Source organism: Macaca thibetana, chromosome 13, assembly GCF_024542745.1.
Source record: "Macaca thibetana thibetana isolate TM-01 chromosome 13, ASM2454274v1, whole genome shotgun sequence".
NCBI classification, from domain to species: domain Eukaryota; kingdom Metazoa; phylum Chordata; class Mammalia; order Primates; family Cercopithecidae; genus Macaca; species Macaca thibetana.
Window position 1 is genome coordinate 99,520,137 of NC_065590.1, and position 21,048 is coordinate 99,541,184.

Here is a 21,048-nt window from a genome sequence, read left to right on the forward strand (position 1 = left end):
GTAGAATTCCACATACTTCTTTCCAAAATAAATATTGCTTGGCTTACTTAATATTGCTGGAAAAGTAAAGAATTTGCACTGTAGTGCAGTGTTTCTCAAACTGGGATCTGCAAGTCACCAGTGTCAGGTTCATTGGGAAACCAGTTAAAAATGCAAATTCTCAGACCTTGACTTGGAGCCACTGAGTCAGAAACTTCAGGGATAGGTCCAGAAATTTGTGTGTGTGTGTGTGTGTGTGTGTGTGTTTACCAAGCTCTGCAGGGAATGGTGATGCACGCTCAGATTTGAGAACCATGACTGTAGGGTATCTGTCAACCCTAACATCTCCATCTAAAAGCTAAACCAATTTAAGTAATTTTAGAATTCAGCTGAAACCAGTAACTGAAGATTAAGGGCATAAACAGGAAGAAGATCTAAACATGAATCATCTTCAGTTGACATAAAAAACATGGAAAGCACTTTGACTCCGAAATGGAGGCTCACTTGCCTTCTGTGCATCCCCCAGCATGCCCCTGACCTGCAATCCTCCCACCCAGTCCTTGCTACCAGACTACTTGGTCCTGCTTCCTGTGTCTTTCTTGTTCTGAGTATCGATCGGTCCCAGAGTCGAGGTGTGTTCTTCTTTGTGCTGCTACCGCGTTTATTTCTTCAGCTCCCTACTGCCAGCTTCTTCTCTTGTTCACTGGCCCATTTGCAGATCCTGATTCACTTACCTGCTCTCTCATTAATGTCGCAAGAACTCTGCTTGGCACTGCAGAAAGAGCAGACTATAAAATTAAAAGAACCCCAGGCTGCACAGTACTATACTTGCAAGCAAAACCTGATTTCAAGGCTGCATGAACTCTGAGAGGGCAATTGAGGTGGACGGGGCCGGTGACCTGACCCAGCTGATGCCCTGCGTGTGGGAGGTGAGGAGGATTTAGGCACTGATACCCTAAAATGAGACTTCAAGTCAAGCAACGCTCACTTAATTCCTTCAAAGCCTTTCTCATTTGTGTTGTTTTGGTTCAGGTTTTCTTTTGTGTCAGGGAATGGGACAGAGGGAGTCACACTCCTTGAAAAGACCTACCCAAAGGCCTGCAATTGAGGGTCCAGAGTTGCTTCCAGTCAGTAGAAGGAAGGGTAAGGCTGGTGCTGTGTAGCAGCAGATGAAGGAGAGAGGTGGGTTAGAAGCCGACTTTGTTAAAATGTTTAGATTTTATGCTCAGGGCTGAGGACTAAGCTCTGATTTTTTTTTTTATCTTGCCCAAATTCCTTTCTAAAGGATCTCGGGAATCATACCCTAAAAACCATAAATTCTCATCAGATGGGTTTTATTTATCCCTGTATATCCTGACTTACTTTCCATTCTGACTCTGGCATAACAAGGGAAAAAATCAAAATGTTTTACACCAAAATATATTTCCTTGGCATACCTTAGAATTGTCCTGCAAAGTCTCTTGTGGAACAAAATCCACATTCTAGAGAGAATCCCCTTTCCCCTTTGTTTTCCTTCCTTCCTTTCCAAATCTAGGAGATAATCAACTCAGAGGCAGGCACCCTTTAAAGTCCCATAAGAAACATTTTACAACCTGCTCTCTCTGAAGCCTGCTGAGAGCTTCCTCTGCACAATAAAATTTGGTCTCCATAATCCTTTATCCTCACCTCAACATTTCCTTTGATCCCAGGTCTACAGATAAACTCAACCAATTGTCAACAGAAGATGTTTAGATTTACCTATAGCCTGAAAGCCTCCCGCCCCCGCCACTTTGAGTTGTCCCACCTTTCTGAAAGAAACCAATGTATTTCTGAAATGTATTTGATTGATGTCTCATGCCTCTCTAAAATGTATAAAACCAAGCTCTGTACCCCGACCACCTTGGGCACGTGTTCTCAGGACCTCCTGAGGGTTGGATCATGGGCCATGGTCGCTCATATTTGGCTCAGAATAAATCTCTTAAAATATTTTACAGAGTTTGACTCTTCTCATCCACAGGGTATTAGAGAGGCATTGATGAATGGTTTTAATCAAGCTAGCAAAGGGATGAGCTTTTCACTCTGGAAGCATCCCTGTGGAAAACTGAAGTGATTCAGTGTTGTGAGGGTTCCATAAAGTAGTGAGAGTAAGAGGAGCCATTGAAACTCATTAGGAAGCTGGTGCGGCAATGCAGAGCTACCTGAGCAAGACCTACATCAGCTGGGCTGGACGGAGGGGAGTAGATGGTGTCTAGAGGCCCACGGTGTTGACGTGTGATGAGACTGCCCTGACTTGAAAGGATAATACTCTATGGCCACACTTTTCAACGTTCATTTGCATTAGACCCAACCTGAAACCTTGTTAATGTGGATTCTGAAGCTCAAAATTCCTAGATTTTGATTATGGAATTTTTAAGTGATTATTCCAAGTGACTCTGATAGAGGTGGTCACTAGCCCACGTTTTGAGAAAGCCCAACCTAACAGACGCAAAACATATAATACGCTCGCTATTTTCTGAAGCCAGGTGGAATGTAAAGAAGTGGGAAAAAGAACAACGCTGAAGAGTACGTTCGTCTGCATTTTCCTTTGATCTTCTAGCAGGGTACCAGGCTGCGTAAAGACGGCCAGTCCCCAGTCTTTCTGATAAGAAAGCAGAAACTGCCTAAAACCTTGTAGATAATGGCAGACTCAAAAACAGGATACTGAGATATAAATTTCATGAACCTACTAACTGTTGCCAGCTCAGTCTTTTGAGTCAAAATTATTATCCAGGCTGAATTACTTATATGCTAACTGAGAGCAATTGAAGACTCAGAAGTTAATGCAGCTTTTTATCAGAGAGTTCTAGAAACAAGGCCGCAGACTCCAACGTTAAGAGCCCCGACCTTAAATGAAATTGAATAAAGGGTCCTAGAATAGGACCATAGAAAATGGGGAGAATGGATAATGGAGGGGTGATTGCTACTTAACTTCTGAAAGAAAATGAACCCAAACTTGACATACATTTTGATTTTTGAATAAAAGCTGGAAATCCAAGTGTAAATGCAGTTTGCCAATCTGTAAATGTTGTCATTTGATATAAATAAAAACAAATATTGTGTATGCAAAATATTGGAGCCTCAGACAAGCAGCTTTTTGACCTCCGTTCATGAGAAATCCCCTCTGGCTTTGGTGCAAGGTGATTCTAGGGTAAATTGATGTGGAGATTTGTGTCCCCTTAGGCTGCTGTAGTGGACAATTTGTGGAGAACCAGGGCCTCTGGTGCCCTCAGCTCATGTGGCAGGTGTGTTTGACTCTTATAGGTATGCAATTCTAAAACTATCCTGGTCTTATATAAGCAGGACAAGACTGGTACCTCTTCCAGACTGAGATGACAAAACAACTAATGGGTATAAGTAGAAATAACTGAGTCAAGTGAGCAGATTTGGATAGATTGTGGTGCTTGGCATGGACATCCTGCTGAATCTGCCCAAGTGTCTCAAGGGTTGGCCATGCTACCAAACACATTCCCAACTCCCACATTTACCAGGCTTTAGGGGAAAGTCATTTAGTATCTCTGAGTTAGAGTTGCCTCCTAATTACCATGGAAGTAATTTTCATCTCTTTTCCAAGGTCAGGAGGCCACTATTAACTTATTTAGTGAAGAAACATTTACTGGCCTTGATGTGGGACTTGGTTACAAGTTGGTGAACAAAACAAGTGTGGTCAATGCACTCAGGGATTTTGTAATCAAATGAATGAAATAATAATAAAGTATGGTAAAACCCCTGTAAAACCCCACACAGATGCTCATTTTTCATCATCATGATCGTTATTTGACAAAATGTTAGTGACAGTACATAGTCACTTCCTAGAAGCACCTGACATATACTTCACATGTTTCTCCGAAGTGACTATGAACAGAGTTAAAAGAAAAGTAGTCTGTTAATACATCATGAAAAAAAGTCTTAACAGTTTTCTCAACAGTTTTAAATAAACATTTCTGTAGTCTGATTTAAAATATAGGTTATATGTCAATCATCTGTGAACTTCACTTAGGAAACTTCTGGGTGTATAGGCAGTCACTCTCTGGGACAACAGGAAGAGCTGTGGGATTAGTTGCTCATCAGAAGGACCAGTCATAACTATAGATGTGGAGGACACTACCAAGGATTTAGTTATTGAACTATGGCTAATGCTCCTCCACTGAAATGCAGCTAGTGGCAATTATTGAAGGACACCTCTCTGGGGAAAAAAAAGTTTTACCTAAGGAATTAATCTAGCTTACCTGAGGTTTACACCATATAAATGTCCTGTTTGGGCATCTGTTTATATATCCACAACTGTTTCCATCCATAGATGCTGCATTTAAGAATACCAAGATAGGAAAAGAGAGAACGGCTTAACTGCCAGTATTTCTCAGAATCAGCATCTCACGATTGTGCTGGTTACTGGGTACATAGTCCAACTTCCAAATTTTATAAATAAATCCAGAAACAGAGAGGTCAAATCCAATTATGTGCAGCCTCTTAAGTCTTGAGATAGTATACAAAAATGAATTACTGGAATGAGATTGCCACTGTTCAGGAGCATTTTTGGAATGAGATTGCCACTGTTCAGGAGTCTACATTTGTGTCTTAACCTTGCACTTGGTCTCAACTAGGCCTGACTGCTCTCTTGTCCGCATTTCTCAGCAACACCTTTAGAATCTACAGGCAAGTTATTCCAAATGGTTCATGCTGGAGTTGGTAAGATCCATAAGTGAGATACTCCTATGCATCTACCTTCTACCCCAAAGAATGATTCCCATTTTCCCATTTTTAAACTTTGCTAGGGATGAAATAGTCCAATAAATCTTATCCTACAAGAGGAAAACATTAGCCTAAAGAAGGCTGAAAATACAGTATCAACGATGTCTTTGTGATTATGACACTGAGGACACTATTTCCTCATCCGTTTATCTTTGGTTCCACTGGCTTTAAAGAATTGCTTCTGTGCATTGTCATCCTGTTGGCTTATGGACTTTTCACACAGTTGATTTGGTTCTTCACAGTTTACACGACACTTTCATATGTATGAGTCACTAAACTTGCACAATATTTTAAAAAGAAATTTGGATGAATCCTATGCAAATGTTTTCTCCCATTCTACAGGTTGTCTCTTCGTTCTGTCGATTGTTTCCTGGGCTGTGCAGAAGCTTTTTAGCTTAATATAGTCCCATCTGTCTATTTTTGTTTTTCTTATCTGGGCTTTTGAAGTCTTAGCCATACCGTGCCTAGATCAATGTCCTGAAGCATTTACACTCTGTTTTCTTCTAATGGTTTTATAGTTTCAGATCTTACATTTAAGTCTCTAATCTATTTTGAGTTGATTTTTGTATATGGTTTAGAGATGGGGCTTCATATGCAAATTGTAGACACACATTGAAATATCACTGTATATCTCATCAATATGTGCAATTATTATGTGCCACCTAAAATGAAAGGAAAAAGTTCAAAAAATAATAATAAATGCATTTGTCCTGTGGTTTCACATCATGGGTTAAAGTAGAATATTCTATCTTCTAGATGGAAGTTGCATTGACCCCTTTATGATTCATGTACTTCAAGGACCTTCGAAGATCTTTGAAATTAAAAAAAAAAAAACATTGGAGGAGGGAAGATGGAAAAACTCGTGTTAAACATTAATATTTTTATTTTCAGAGAAATATTTTTCAAAATATCTTCTTTCTGGAAGGCAGGAGTAAATTCAAACTCTTGGATCTTGAGTTTCTTTACAAATTAAGAAAGCTGATTTCATTAAGGAGTAATTGCAATTTGGATTAAGCAGTTATGACTGTGGCCTATTTTAGAAGATAAAACTTTCAAAAGATGGAATATCGTGGGTGAACTTTTGGGTGGGGACATATGCTGAGCTATTTTCCAAACATTTGTAAAGTAATTTGAAGAACAATAGAAATAAGCCAAGAGCGAGATTGGAATCTATAATCAATACCATGTCGTGGAGTTCCCAGCTCTCATTTCTAACAGCTTTAGAAGTGGCCATTCCTTCCTGTGAACTTCAGTTCAACTTTGCATACACCATCACATATGGTACTTTTACAAGTTTCATCTCCCCCACTGAATTCTAAATTCCTTAAAGGCTGTGACTGAACTTTACTTATCTCTGTATCTCCTATACATACAAAAAGCACAGTTTGTCATACCAGTAGATGCTCAATCAACAATGAATGAATGGTAATTAAAAGAGATAATTGCTGCCTTCACTTTGGAGGAAACCATAGGACCATGATGAAGAAGCTCATGATAACAAATTGACACACGGAGGTAACATATGGCAAAGAGGTTTAGCTTAAATGTGTGACCCATATTCCAGGAAATATGGTGGCATGCATTCAGACTGTTTGCTCTTTGAAATGCTGTAAAATAAACCCCAAAAGTATGCTGTCCGAATTATCAAGCAGTGCACTACACAAGGTATTTATAAAATGCAAGTTTGCCAAAAAGTGGCCAGAAGTGGGCAAATTAAGCAACATTTAAGGGTCCGCCCCTCCCCTTCACAATCATGCTCCTCATTTCTCATTTTCTCACTCCAGGAAGGGTATATACTCTCAACTTGGTAATTTTGGAACTTAATGAAGTCATTATTTAAAATAAATTGTTTTAAAAATCCTAATTTACGCTTCAAATTGATCTGGCTTCCATGTGGAAAATCAGTTGGAAGAGGCCAACAGTAGGTTCAACAAGATGATCTAAGAAGCTGCAGCTGGCAAAAGATACTGATGATTTGAGCTGGGCTTGTGGCAGCGGCTACTGGAGAGATTTGGAGGGTGAGCTCACAGAGGTTGATGATGGATCAGATGTGGGCATGAGAAGGAAAGAGATGTCCAGATATCTTGGCCTGAGGAACTTGATGCATGGAAAGAATGTTTCTTCACATCCAGAAGAACAGAGGGGAGAAGGTGAGGCACCAGAGCAGGAATTCAGTTCCACGTATGTTAATTTTGAAATGCATGAACTGGTTCCAGTGAAAAGAGCAATGGAGAAGCTGTGATTCTGGAGTTCAGAAGAAAATTCTTGGCTGGAGATACATATTTAGAAGTCTTCAGCATAGAAATAATATTTTTAAAACAAAATATATACCTTAGAATTAGCCAGATGGTAAAAATTGGAAAACTGAAAATACGTAACAAAGGATAAACAAAGAAATTACAAGCAGCATAGAAAAATAAGAACAAAAGAAGAGGAAATGTTGGAAGACAAGGCACATCACTTCTAAACAGAAGTGCAAATAGAAAAAATTAACAACTGTAAAAAAGACTTTACGTGGGCTCAAAAAACTAAAAGCCCGAATTACAACGGATAAACTCACAATAAAATAACTCAGAAAATATGAAGGCATTGGATGATCCCAGGACAACCAGGCAGATTCAGACATACAAAAAGCAAAGACCCAGCATAAGAGTCAGTGGCGTTTGGCTTCAATGGAAGCAGCAATCTCATATACCCAGACATTGGGTTGTTTGGGACTAGGCTGCCAAAAAGTAGCATGAAACTAGTAGAGCCATTTGCTATGTATTATTTGTAAATTGCACCAGATTTTGCAAGTGAGGAAGCAATGGGACGATGCTAGGTGGTCTGCCCAAGCATTGAGGTGAGGGACAGGGCAATAAAGCCTACACCTTTAGATGATGCTGGGTCCAACCTTGGGATCAAATTGAAGTCCATTCCTCCTTCTCCCATTTTTCTGCACCCAGCAGGAGGGTGACTTTTTAAAGGGATAAAATCTGATTATTTCATTGCTCTGTATAAACCTCTTTGCTTTTAGGATTCTAAACCTAAATTGTTGACACAGCTTCTGTCATCTGGCCTCTCATGACTTCTGCATTTTGTGCAACTTTCTCATCTTTGTTCTAACCAAAGCAGTCTTTCATTTGCTTAGAGGATCTTTTTTTGTTGCAGGGTTATTACAGAGGCTTGACTCTTTCTAGAGGGTTCTATACCCTTACAGTTGAACTAAGGCTCCTCCACTGGTCAGATTGCATATGAAACAGCACATTACAGGAGACTTTTCTCACTCTCAGCCAAGATCTCTCATAACTTCTAATTTTTTCCTTAACAGTTAACAGTTTACAATTATGTATTTGAAATACTGGAATATTGTGGGATAATTACTCTAATTGTCTGTAACCTTCACTAAACTCTATGCCTCAGGAGGGTAGGGTTGTATTAGTTCGTTCTCACGCTGCTAATAAAGACATACCCAAGACTGGGTAATTTATAAAGGAAAGAGGTTTAGTGGACTCACAGTTCTACATGGCTGGGAAGGCCTCGCGATCATGGCAGAAGGCAAAGGAAGAGCAAAGGGAGATATCTCACATAGTGGCAAGCAAGAGAGTTTGCACAGGGGAACTCCCGTTTATAAAGCCATCAGATCTCGTGAGACTCACTCACTACTACGAGAACAGCATGGGGGAACCTCTCCCCATGATTCAATTATCTCCACCTGGCCCCACCCTTAACATGTGGGGATTAATACTATTCAAGGTGAGATTCGGGTGGGGACACAGCCAAACCATCAAGCGTCTTTCCCGTTTTACTCACGTCTTTATCTCCCGTGTTTAGTACAGAGCCGGGCACAGAAGGCAAATGTTTTTTTCTGTCCTTTTGTACTGACCCTGATGATAAATGCATGGTGCTGTCTGAGAGAACCCAGGTAGAGAAAGTTAATCAATGAATACTTTTGAATGAAGTAATTCATTCTAGGACATTCTTTCTTGTCTGTATGATAGTTGGTAAAAATAGGCAAAACAGAGAACCGAGGGAAAGAGGCATTTGCCTAATTCTCCCTTTGACTTATTTCTGTGATTTAGTGGCTGTGTGGAAGTTTCTAGACTTAGGTGATGAGAGCTAAGAGCAGAGCTTTCATTTGCTCCAAAAGGAGATGTTGGTTCATTTTGCACGAAGAAGCAGGGACAGACTCTAAAGTACTGACACCTAACAGTAGCAAAATATGTTTAGCCTCTTTCCTCCTCTTTCAAATGTAATCCACATTATAAAGAAAACACACAGATGAGAGTTTCAAATAAAACTCCAATCATGTGTTGTGGTCAGAATCACCAGAATCAGTGAGGACCACTGTCAGTTTCAGTCACTCCAATGTGCAACATCGTGTTCTCTTCCTCGTTCATCTTCAGGGAGTGATACCAACCTATATCTTCTGTTAATTCCATTGGCCATACATTTGCTGTCCTTTAGCACATTAGGATGATGGAAAGTTAGTTTCTCTGGTCTTCGTTAATACCCGGGATGATGGTCTTTTGGTGCTAGAAATAGTTTTAGTCTCGTGTGGAGTTGATTAGTGAAGTGATTTGAAGGATCAGGCATTTTTGGAAAGAGCAAATTATAGAGATTGAATAGATTGGAGAACATTGAAGAGATCTGCCTTTATTTCTAGGATACTATACAAATTAATCACTTATTGTTTGCCTCATTATAGTTCAGGCTGTAGACAAAAACCAATAAACAAATACGCTGTAAATTAGTCAATGCTTGAAACATCTTTATCACTGGTTACCTCATTGCACCCCTTCCGAGCCCAGCCCTGCCTTTCCCTTCTTTTTCCTTTCCCTCCCTCTCTCACTCACTCCCTCCTTCCTTCCTTCCTTTCTTCCTTCCTTCCTTCCTCCCATTCTTTCTCCTGTTTCTTATGCCACAAGTATCCCCACTTTCTCTCACTCTCCCACTCTCTCTCTCTGCTATCATTTAAATGTGTGTCCTTCCAGAATTCATATGTAAAAAGTCAAAAACCAAAGAGATGGTATTAGGAGGTGGGGTCTTTGGGAGGTGATTAGGTCATGAAGGCTCCACCTTGGTGGGTGGGATTAGTGTCCCCATAAAAGTACTAGAGAGAACAGCGAGACCCTTTTGCCCTTCCATCTGTTCCCCCATGTAAGATCACAACATTTCATTTCCTTCATTCCTCCCACCATGTGAGGATGCAGAGAAAGCACAGTCAGTGAGGAACAGACCCTCACCAGACACTGACTTTCATTCTCTACAACTGCAAGAAATACATCTCTTTTCTTTATAAATTGGCATCTATTTTGCTACAGCAGCAGGAATGAACTGAGAGTCTCTCTCTCTCTCTCTTTCTCTCTCTCTCTCTCTCTCCCTCCCCCTCTCTCTCTCTCTGTCTCTCTCTCTCCATCTTCCATCCTTGGAAATCTGTTTAGGAAAATTAGGAAGCACCAAGAACAGAAAGGTGGGTTCAAATATTTAACCTTACTGAACAGCAGTTACCATATGATGAGGTAGGTTTTGTTTCAGAAATCAGACCTATTGAGGTAAAATGCTTGAAGCTAAATTTCTTTGTTTATACAACAAAAGTACAAACAACAACATCAAAGGTTAAAGTAACAAATTTGCTAAAATAAAAACAGACACAGAAATGATTAGATTACCTCACAATCCTGTCAGGTCACATATCATTATATATATGTTGCTTTAGGAGGGTTGCCTATCATATTACTTATAAAATTAATTATATATTTCTTGAAGATAGAAAACATACTATATTTACTTTTCATCTTTTAGTGTAGAATTGGTCATAGAATTGATGCCAAAGTTAGTTTTAAATTGAATATTATAATGAAATACATGTTTACAGTGATTAAAATCATGTTTTTTTTATCTGAATTAGTACAGCAACATGGTATGGCCCAACATTACCTTCCATCCATAACCAGGGGAGAAAATGATTCCCTTAATATCATTTCTTCATTCATGGATATAAAATAATTGTGAAATATCAGTTGGCAAATGAATTTCTCTAGTGTAGAATATTTACTTAAAACAACTTTTAATGTAAAAATAAACAAACAAAAAAGCTACAGATGAGTGAAACTGCTCCTAACAAGGAGATCACAGAGTTTTAAAAGTTGTGTGGATAGTACCGAATTCCCCAATGTCTAGTTACAACATTTTCTTCTAAAATTTTGAAACAAAATTATGGAGAAAATATTGAAATGTTTTAAATAAAATAATACATAATATGATAAATATATACAATAACAAATAAATAATAATGAAGTAAAAGAAAAGGGAATAACGTCAGTACTATATTCATTGTTTAAAGTATCTTTAACTTTTTTTCTAATTGTAAATAATGCTTGTAAACATTTAGAAAATACAGAAAGTAATTTAGAAAATAAAATCTGTCAAACCCCATCACTGGGGGTTATCCATTGTGAAGATTACACTGTAATCAGTATGTCAGGATGCACCTTGGCACGGGGATCAGAATGAAACCAGCCCATTTCTCTGATCCCTGAAGATCAGAGGGATTGACAACTTGAGACAGATGGTCTGAAGTACTGGCCCCAAGGTGAAGCCAGAACCTGCACCTAGGTGAAAATTCTCTTTGCCAGGACTTCCTCGGGGCTTTCCTGCAATGCACCTCAAGCATCTCTCTGTTGGAGGAATTTTGATAGCAGGTACTTGGGGTTATGGATGGGGGAGGTGTCTGAGCCTGGCATCGTGACCTTCAGGTAAGACCTGGGGCCGACTTGGATGGAACGGTCGTATTCCAGTAGGCTGTGCGTTGGCTGAGTCTGGTAGGCATGGCTGGGGGCAAGACAGCTTCTGTTTCTTTGGCAGAAACACATGCTAGACTTGCTTTCTGCTTCAGCACTTCTTTTCCCATTAATCACATTAAAAAGATCTGAGAGACCACGTTTGCTTTTTTGAAAATCTGATTCCTGATCATAGAAGGAGGGGCCCTATTACAGGATATTAAAACAAATAACAGAATGAAATCAGAAACATAACTACTTTCCTAGGACTTGCCATTACTGATGTCATTCCCTCTTCACCATATAAAATCATAATCTAAGAATGTTCTGTGTACCAACATATGACAATATTAAAAAGCTTGTAAAATCTTTTAAAGAAAATGTGATAAAGACTTTTCAGGAATTGCCATCAGTCTCCAGACTTTCTTATAGGATGCTTGAGGTGGTCAGATGCTAAAGGAATAACCTAGAAAAAATACTATTTTTATGGTCAGAAGACGGGGTATATGAGAGCATCTTACCACAGTGCTCAGCCAGAGTAAACTCCCAGTAACAGGCCAAAGAAACACACGCTAAACCTCAGGACAAAGAAGTCGCTGGGCAATACTATGTCTCAGTACGCTTGCCCATGGTGTTTGTTGTTTACAATGCTCTTCTCCTCCATTATCCACCTGGCTAATTCCTTCACTTACTCAGAATCTACTCTAAGAAACCACCTCTGACTTCTTCAGGCCCAGTCTTCAATACACTCAGACAGACCTTTCCAACGTGCATACCTTCTTGCCACTCTAGTGGTCAAAACACTGTGTTCTTTATAATTATTTGTTGCTTATCACCCTATCATACTTTAATAACTCTATTTCTCAGTGAAGATTTAAATAATTTAATAAAATCTAGCTGAAATTCGATATCAAAAGTAGTGAGATCTGGCCACCCTTAAATATATTATCAAATTTAAATTAATTTTTGTACATAGTACCAGGTTGGGGTGAAGTTACTTTTTTTCCCATGTAAGTATCTAGAGGTTCCAGAACCATTTGCTAAAACAACATTTAGTTATGCAAGTAAGACATTCATTCAAGAAAAATTTGAAAAGAAAGAAAAAGATATGTGGAAACTCATCACTCTGTAGTAGTTACCATTTTACTGAAGTTTATTTTGTGAGTATGTGTGTAAGTGTATCTTGTTTTCGTGTTATCCTGTCTCCTTCTCTCCTATAATAATACCATCTCTTCAATTATAACATGCCAAAATACAAATTTTAATATTGATGAAACAGATCTTACAATTGTTTTACAAACAATAAACAAACCTTTTTGTAGGCTAGATAAACAGGCTATGACTTATCCTAGCCAGGGCACTGTGGACTCAGCCATGTGTCAAGATTCCTGTTTATTTTACTGCCATCTCAGCTGAGTTCTCATTGGAAGTGTCAAATATGGTTAAAATTTAAGATGAACCTAAATCTCTATTTGTCTAAAACAATTTTTAAAAGCATTAAAATAAACGATCTAAGAACCTTCATTTTTCAACAGCGAAGGAGTTCTTGGTGTTAGTTTTATCCTTCCACCAGAAACAAGCAGATAAATGAACAAATATATGGCAAAGTTCTTTCAGATATTGGTCAATGGAAAAAATTAAAGCTGTGATCCTTGAGATCAGGAAAACAAATAAGTTGAGCCCTATGATTACTCTGTGTTTGTGTTTTGTTTTGCTTTGGTTTTTGGTTTTCTTCTGGAGGCATTTTACGGATCTTGTTGCAGAGAGGAAGAACTCAGGCAGGGAATGGAAAAACTGTTGAGCTGAGAATGCAGAAATGGTAGTTTATGACAGCTCAAGTGAATAAAATTTGAAAAACAGAGTACCAAAGAGAAAAGAGCATTTTAGACAAAGAGATTCTATATATGTATGTATGAGTCCCACTGAGTCTGTTGCTGAAGTCTAAGTTTTGCATGCATAAAGTAAAATTTTACAAAATTGGCCAAAAAAATAAAAAAAGAGAAACTATAAGCTAATCAATTCCCAGAGCACATACATGCTTGGAATGGAAGGCAAATCAACCAGAGTAAAAAAGACTTTATTGAGCACCCAGATTATTCATTAGAGGCTCCAGAAAAATCACATTTTATGCATGGATTAAATTAACCCTTAAGTAAAGGCTTATCCAGACCTTCCCCAAAAAACTTAAAATCAAGTTTCAAATAATCATGGTGATCCACAAATCACTTAAATCTCTCTCAAAACAAAGTTTTTAGATAGTCTTTAAAGAAAACAACAAAGTGTAACATTAAATTCTGAATAACAATGTCATACATCGAGACTTCAATCAAATATCACTAGCTTACAAAAGAGGAAACTGTGGCACATACCAGACCAAAAAAAAGTTAGCCAATGCAAATGAAACTAGTAGTTACAGAAATTATGGAACTAGTTAACCAAGACTGTAAAGCTGTTAGTACAAATATGCTAAAGGATGTAAAGGAAAATATGAACATAAGGATGTTTATGGAACCTCCTTGGAAAAGAACCTCATGGAACTTCTAAAGCTAAAAGTTATCCAAAATGAAAAACTTACTAAGCGATCTTAATTCAAGATTAAATACAATGAATTAAAATATCAAAGAACTTGAAGTCAGGCAAGAGAAATTATAGAAATCAAAGCACAGACACAGATATAAAAACTACCAAAAAAAGTTTTAATAAGCTCAGTGTCCTGTAGGACAATATTATGTACATCTATTTTGTGTACAGAAGTAGAAGAGAAAAATATTTTAAGAAATAATGACACACATTTTCAAAATTTGATGAGAATCATCAACTTGTATCTTAGACATCTGAAGATATAGGATGGATCCCAACTCAAAATTTTGTTTCAATGTTAAGACTGATCATGCCTCACACATACTATGAGGTCGTGAAAAGGTTTATTACTCACAGAACAAGGCACCTGGGAAGAGTAAGGTAGATTTCCAAAGCTGGTCTGGAAATGGTTTGGGAGAAGAGGGAAGAAAAGGAAGCTGACTTGGGTTTTAATTGTGGTTAAGAAATGGGGAGGGGTGAAGGTTCACCAAAAAAGGGAGCACTTGGGCTTTCTTATCAGTTTTACTAGAGGCAGGCAGAAGGAGAAGAGGGAATCCAAGGGATGAAAAGCTGTCAGCACTAAAACTTCAAAAAATAAAGCCAAACCCTTTATTGCAATTCACAAAGCCAAGAAACTTAAGAAAACCCAAGCAGGATAAGCCTAGAGACAGCCACGCAGAAGCACATTATAATCATATTCCTATAGAACAGTTTGTGAAACAGAGCATTTTTAAAAAGCAAGAGAAGGAGGACACATTATAAACAGAGGGTCGGATATATAAGAATGACTGCAGACTTCTTGTCAGAAGCAATGCAAGATAATATACAATGGACCAAGACATTTAAAGAATCAAATGAAAGCAAAACCCACCCCAACCCAAGCAAAACAAAACAAAGCTAAAATTCTCCTTTCAGCAAAAACTTCTTTAAAAAATGAGGGCAGAGAAACACGTAGATCTGTTTTTGGTAATGGCCAAGTAGCATCATACATGACCACCTTTCCTGTAACTGCCAACTATAAACTGTGAACATAACACAAAAGCACATATACCTGAAGGCACTGGAGAATTCACAGAAGCACTCAGAGTAGGAGGGGTAGTGCACAACCAGTGGAGAGAATTATAATGGAGAGTTGCCATGATTACAGTTTTTACCATGGACCATGGGGAAATCATATGCAAATGGAAAATGAGAAGAAGAAAAGAGAGGAGAAAAGAGACACAGAAGAAAAGGAGTCGGTTAGAAATTCCCCACATTGTGTCTGCCCATATCTCTGGCTGAAACACCCAAAGCAGCTCAGCCAAAGAAAAAGAATATCTCAACTGGGATCAGAGCTAAAAACAACAAAACAAAACATAGTTTTCAACATGAGTCCAGATGAGAAAATTTTTTGCTGGAACAAACATGACATATTGAGGGGGAAAAGACAACAAAAATCAGAATTCTTTTAAAAAAAAAACTTACATATATATATATCTTATAATATATGTATTATATATTATATATAATATATATCTTATAAATCATATATATATCTTACAAATCATATATATATCTTATAAATCATATACATATCATACAAAACATGTGTGTGTGTGTGCGGGTGTGTGTGTGTGTGTGTGTGTGTGTATATATATTTTTTTTTAAGACAGAGTCTTGCTCTGTCACCCAGGCTGGAGTGCAATGGTGTGATCTCGGCTCACTGCAACCTCCACCGCCCGGGTTCAAGCGATTCTCCTGTCTCAGCCTCCCCAGTAGCTGGGATTACAGATGCCCATCACCACACATAGCTAATTTTTGTATTTTTAATGGAAACGTGGTTTTACCATGTTGGCCAGGTTGGTCTTGAACTCCCAACCTCAGGTAATCCTCCCACCTAGGCCTCCTAAAGTGCTGGAATTACAGGCACGAGCCACCGTGCCTGGCCAACAACATTTAACTTTAAGGCATTGTCATGAAGTAGGTGGCAACGTCTTAACCATATGCATGTTGTCAGGCCGAGGGCCCCTTCCAGCATTGTCAAGGGGAGTGCTAACCTTCTCTCCTTTCGTATGACACAGAAATCAGAATTTTCACAACTCATTAATCATAATACCTAGAATAGTCTCCCCCAGCTAAACTGATGAAGAAATTAAATATAAGATGTAAATTAGTAATCTGCAATGAAGAGAGGAAATCATGAAAAATACTACAGAAATTAAAAATGATAATAGGAAAATATTATGAGCAATTCTATTCCAATACATTTTTAAAATTATATAAAGTGGAAAAATTTCTTAAAGAACACTAATTTAAAAAACTAACCTAGGAAGAAATAGAAACAAAATAGACTTCTGTCAATTAAAAAAAATCATATTCCTAATTAAAAACCTTCTGAAAAAGAAAACTCCTGGCCCAGATGGCATCACTGGTGAATTCTATCCAACATTTAAGAAAGAAATAATTGCTATGCTACAAAAATTAGTTCAGAAAATAGAGGAGTAAGAAACACTTCTCAACTAATTTTATGAAGCCAGAATTACCCTCTATCAAAACTAGACCAAGGCTTTACAAAAACTAAGAAGTGTAGACAAATATGCTTCAAGGACACATACCACATATTACATACTTTAAAACTTACAAGCTAATTCAGTGTGTGCATGTGTCTGTATATATGTAGGTATATAAAATGCCATGACATGGCTAAGGAAATGCAAAGATTTAGCAAGTAAATGCAAAGTTGATTTAGCAGTCAAAAATCAATCAGTGCAATTTACCATGTCAACAGAATTAAGAGAAAAGGCATATGGTCATCTCAATAGATGCAAAAAAGTAGTTGACACAATCCAATACCAATAGAAAGCAATAAAGGAATAAATGGAAAAATCACCACATAAGATGGATGCTGCAATAATAAAAGAAGATGGAAGGAAAAACAAAAAAAGAAAGAAAATGTAAGGTGAACCCAGGATAGTGAGGGGGTGAGAGCTATGAAAGGGATGCAGAGAAGATAAGGGAGATCCAGGAGTTGTGCAAGGAGCAAAGAAAAAGCAAAGAGAAAAAATATGGGAGTTTAGGAGAGACAATGAGGCAGGGAGAAGGGAGAAAGATGAAGACTAAGGGAATTAAAAAGGCATCCAAAGGATTTGAAGGCTCTGATCTGAATATCTAGAAGGACTTTTGTTTTTATTTCACATTATAGTATCTAGTGACCATTGCAATTAAAAAAAAAAAAGCACAAGGCTAACTGGTCACACTTTCTAATATGCAATTTCCCAGGTGTCACTATCCTGATCAAACCTGTCCCGGAGCAGTGTTTCTCGAAGTATGGTCTTCACACACTTGCAGCAGAACCACTTTGACAACTATTGTTAATGGGTCAGATCCACCTGCTTCTGCCCCATCTCTCCTGACCTGTCCCGGAATCCCTGGGGTGGAATCTGATTATTTCAATTTTAATGTGTACCCCCATGGAATCCTGATGCACATGAATGCCTAGAGAAGCAATTTAAACGCATAAACATATGCAGAAAATACACAACAACAAATCACTCAATATGACCTCCTTCAAGGGTTTCTGCAATCCAAGTGAAATGTACCATTTGATCTGTATGCTGCAGACAGATTCTACAGGGAAGGTAAACTCCAATCCTTACTGCATGAACACACTGAATGCCTCAGGTGTCCTCCCATCTTCTAAGCTGAAGGCCCTTCCATCTCCTGCATAGATCTAGCCCCTAGTGAGCATTTCTGTCCTGATCTCCTGTAGTACTCATTGCCTGTGTTCTCCCTTCAATCCCCTCATAAAGTAGGACCCAGGTGTGGTTGTAGGGTTGTTTGTGTTGCTTTGCTCTCTCCTGACCTGTTTGGAGGCTTCTGCAGCCCTGAAGTTAGCTGTGTTGTTCTGCATTTGCTCACCTCCTCTCATAACGTTGGGACCTGGGAACAGCTGATTGGTGCTGAGAGACAGCAGATCATTGGTATTCATTGTTAGCTGTTCTGTTTACAGAATCTTGGCTATAGGTCATTCAATTCACCAAGTCTCCCAGCCAAGCAAGACACTGGCATTTCTCTGAGTCCTCTCTCCTCTGCCCAAGTCACATAGCTCGTTAATGCTACATATTTTGCAAATCAATCCTCCACATCCATCTCCATACAGTTGCCTTTATTTAGCTCTCATTACTTATCATCAGGAGAGAAAATTCCACCTATTCTTTCAGCTTTCCCTTCCTCCAAGGTCTTCTTCACCAATCCTGTCTGCACAACTGCTACAAAAGGAATCTTTTGAAAACATTCCTATGGTCATCTCACTCCCTTGCTCACAGTGCAGTAAACACTCCACTTATCTGTGTATGCAGCCGGAGGATCCCTGCCTGATGTGGAGCTTCTTTTTATCCTGACTCCACACCTCCGGGTCATGTGCCATGTAGCAATATGGCATCAGGAGCTCAGTTTCAGGAAAAGAAATAAAAAATAAGACCTGAGTTTGAGTCCCACCTCCATTACTTATTAACTATTTGACTTGAACACATTATTTAATTCTCAAAGCCTCAATTTATCATATATTAAGCAGGCAGAGTAATAGTACTTGTGTCATAAGGTGATTTCAATGAGTAATTGAAATTGTGCTTGAAAAGTGCTCAACCTAGCCCAGGCATATAGTAAATGCTGAATAAATACGAGTTTTTATTATTATCTCATGCTGTTGTGTCTTCATGCAATTCCTTCTGCTTAGAATGTCCTTCCTATCCTTGCTCATCTAGAAAACTCCCACTCTTTGTTTCTATTCAACTACTATCTGTTCAACTCTTGCCTTCTCTGAGCAGCCTAGTGATCATTCCCACCATTTGGTATTTTAAATCCAGTTTTCTCAACCATTTAACCCCCTCCAGTGTAAGAATGCTAAAATATATGCCTTCCCTGATAAACAACAAGGGAAAGCCCCCCAGCCCCCATATTTATTTCTGTATCTGCAAAAAATAGGACAGTAATCCTGTGACTTTGCATTTTCAGTCAGTTGGCTGACAGAATGGATGAATGTCCTTGTCTGTCTGCCAAGGGTCATTCCCATCTCTTTGAATACATTTAAAGTAGCATTAAAACATACAAGATATTCAGGGCAGAAGGAAATTAATCATTTCTTTCCTTCAAAATACAGCTTAATTGGAGGATTGGGTAAGCAGAGAAATAATAATCCAAGTGAATTTCTTTGTTCCCTGGGGAATGTTTCTTCATCCATACAGATCCCAGCCATCGCCCCCGCAGTGTGCCCCACACAGTAGAGTCATGCATTCGTCTTTATGTTGTGGTAATGATGCTGTTGCCTGAGGATACATGTGAAAGTGAGACTCATACTTCAATTGCAGATTGGAGGAAGCTGCTCTCCAGCTTGTGAAAGCTCTTCTAAAAAGATTCTTCTTAATTGGAGCACAGAAAACTATGCTAAGCTTTTCTTATTGTAGGTTTCCTAATATGTTGGACCATGACAATTTTGGGAAACTTGTTTATCACCCAGTTTAGGGCAAAGCATTAGGTTAAAAGACCTATTGTTTGTGACTTGGTAGCATGGATTTCCCAGGCCTCTGCAAGCAGGCAACCCTTTGAAAACAGTTTTTGTCTATTGCCACACTGCAATCACTTGCTTCATTGTTGAAATTCAGTTTGAGAAGAAAAAAAAAAACGAAAGAAAGAATGAAAAGAAAAGGAATTGTCATCTGCAGCTGCAAACTCCAAAATCTTCTGGGGCTCAAGACACATTGGAATTGCTGAAGCCATTAGAAGGATCTTTTTTCATTGTGATTGGAATTTTTCACCTCCAGTTCACTTCTCAAGTCTGCTCGGATCCATGAGGATTATGCTTTGTGTTATCTAAACCATATCCTAGAATCTATGATTTTTAGCCTTGAAGCAGATTTTTTTTTACAAATCCAGCACAAGTTTATCACATTACTCTACTGATCTCTTCTTTATAACAGTTTTTCATATTTTAGCAAATAACTGGATTTCATATGTATTTTGAAGGCTAATAACTGATATCTCAGCAAAATAAGAATTAGCCAAAATATTTTAATTGCACACCAGATCCTTCTCCTCGCTGTCATGCTAATTGTAGATTTTCCTAATTGAGAATCTGTGGGTGGGTATCTGCCCCGGAAGCCTCCTACGTGTCAAGACATCTGGTTCACTAACCATCACGCTGCCTTTCAGTGGCAACCAACTGCAAACACCACTTCTCCCTGGGACCTACGGCTGCGAGGCAGGCTTGCTTAGATCTGAAGCTGGCTGACTGCGATGTGGGGGAAATGGGCAAAGAAGAGTGCCAGGCTGCTGGCTTTTATGTCTGCAGAAGAGTTTGGCTGTGGCAGGGTAGCCCTTCTAAGCACACAGCCTCCGAGTTATGTCATCCCACTACTATTTTTTTGAATAATAATTTTCAAAAAGAACATGCTTTGTTGCATGGAATATGCCTGTCAAGTTCAAGAAAAACTGTGTTTGAATAAAAGTGTTCAAAGGCAAACAATCAGTCCTCTCCTGTCCTTACCATTGTGTAAAGAGGGTGCCAGACTGGGCCACAGACCACAAAACATACTAGGATGACATTCAGGGAAAAGAAATCAATGTTATTTAACTAAAAATATAATTTTAAATTCAGATGAAACTGTACTTATTTCACATTGCTCGACCTACATGACATTGTACAAGTAATTTAATCTCCTTCCCGGTCACTTCTCCCACATGCAAATGGGAATGACTTGTCTGTTTCAAAGCCATTAGATGGAGAGAGGAGAGAAGGAAAATCTACCTTGTGTCTGACATGCAGCAGTTCCCAAAGAATGGAGCTTTCTCCTGCATTTTGCAGAACTTTTACCTGAATAAATAATGAGATCCCTGTCACTTAAAAGTAATATAAAGAACAAATGGCTTAGGTTAGATTTCTCTGAAACAGCCTAAAGCACACCAGGGCAGAGATTATAGGAAAGTT

General features: G+C 38.6%; 1 non-coding gene across 1 annotated transcript; it reads right to left on the bottom strand.

The window, feature by feature from the left end:
- Window positions 1-16,022: 16,022 nt before the first annotated feature.
- LOC126934560 (U6atac minor spliceosomal RNA) lies at window positions 16,023-16,145 on the bottom strand. Its single transcript, XR_007719023.1, has one exon. It is a non-coding gene; the product is annotated as a U6atac minor spliceosomal RNA (small nuclear RNA).
- Between the last annotated feature and the right edge of the window lie 4,903 nt (window positions 16,146-21,048).